The 1811-nt window shown below is 35.6% G+C and overlaps 1 protein-coding gene across 1 annotated transcript in view; it reads right to left on the reverse strand.

Annotated features, from left to right (window-relative positions):
• Positions 1 to 1811, reverse strand: part of LOC106469483 (PI-stichotoxin-She2a-like) — a 5263-nt gene that overhangs the window by 1431 nt on the left and 2021 nt on the right. The window lies entirely within an intron of this gene.

Here is a 1811-nt window from a genome sequence, read left to right on the forward strand (position 1 = left end):
CTTATATATACCAGGCTACCTTATATCTAGTAATCTCCCGACAATTCACGAAGGTACAAATATTCCAGTAAGCAGGGGCGTGACGCAACAGTATAAACTAAATGTACTTCCGCAGAGTCTCCGAAAGTGTTCTGTTTCAAGAGTAAAGAAAACCAAAATTAAGAGTAACAAATATTTGTATTTCTTGCTTTTTAAGTTTATATATCATGTCGTGTTGTAGTCTACAGAGTGCATAAATATTCTCGTGATTTGTGGCATTCTCATGTTTACTGACACGATAATACAAATTGCAACATTAAGCATCCCTTATGTGACTGATAGATAACACACTACAGCATAGTGGTACGAGTGGTTAAAACAAATGACCCCTCCAGGCAGTCTTCGGCCCCCCTTTTGAGAAAATTATAGATATTTAATTTAAAATCGTATATTTTACAATTTTGCTAGTCACTTGTCAATTATTAGCCGCGAATGAGCGGCTCATAGAACGGCTCTGAGTTGTTTTTTTTGTTTTGTTTTTAAGTACAAACTTTTAGTTCATAGCTCCACCATCTCTTGACAGATTTGAGATCTAATTATAGTTCTCGACTCAGGAGGCCAAGCCTTTTCGATTGTTGTATTTGACCACGCCCAAGGTCTCGTAAATTGACTTATTCCAATCCTGCCGAAAAGAATATCAATTTGAGGGTAGGTTGTCAGAGATCCAGATGAGTAATAAAATCGAATAGGGTATACGCGCGTCCCACGCTTGATATTGCTGGCGCACAAAAATATAGCTGACAAAAAGCGAAACAAAGGTTTCATGGATTAATTTACTCTAATCCTGCTTAGACGAATTTCAAGTGCCGCAGTTATTGGGGATCCCTTTTTGTTTTCTTTCATGTATAAATATCTATAATGTAGGAATTAAACAAAACTAAGCCTTGTTTTCGAAAATTAAGGTTAATTATTTTTCAAAAATAAAATCATAATTACCTATACCTGATACAGCTGATTTGAATGTAATGTTACGACAGCGGAAGTCACGTGACGCTGGGAGCATGCGCGCTGGAGGATCATGAATTATCGAGGAACCCCGCGAGTCTCCTAGTGTTTGCCAGACGCCCTCTTTTTTACTATATAAGCCCGACAAATAAAGCCAGTGAGAAAGATAGAATTGCAGAGATATATAGAGTGAAAAAGATAGATAACTGAGTCAAGCGAACAGTGGGGACCCTAAGTAAAGTGTGTGAATCGCTGTGATTTATAGGGTGTGTTATAAAGGTTATTACGTTTAAAGTGACTGTGGAAATTCTGTGTATTATTAAAAGTTGTATCGAGAAAGAATAAACTAGTTTTAATCAAGAAGTGACTTGTATCGCTGAAGTTCCTTGGAAAGAAATTATACCGGAAATTAACAAACAAGCAGATACGTAACAGTAATATTTTGTATACGGGAATATTATTTGGATTAAAAGTTCAAACATTTATATATTTATTTGTATTAGTTTCAGTTTAAATAATACAACTCATTTTAAACACATGCTTCGTTGATTAATAATTCTAAGAGTTAAAATAAGGGAGAGTGTATTACAATATGTTAATCACACCATATCCACTATAACCAGTGCCAAAGAGACCTCTCGCATAATGCCACAACTCATTAAGCTGGGTGAGATACAACAAACAGTAGTAGCTGAGACGCTATATTTATTATCTATTTGCACGATCAACAACGGTTATGGTGTGAAATAATTACATTGAAGTACATTTTAAATACTGTTACGTCTCCGTTTGTTAATTGATTTTCCGTAACTTCGTTCCGACGAAAC

Source organism: Limulus polyphemus, unplaced genomic scaffold (assembly GCF_000517525.1).
Source record: "Limulus polyphemus unplaced genomic scaffold, Limulus_polyphemus-2.1.2 Scaffold3511, whole genome shotgun sequence".
Classification (NCBI taxonomy): Eukaryota; Metazoa; Arthropoda; class Merostomata; order Xiphosura; family Limulidae; genus Limulus; species Limulus polyphemus.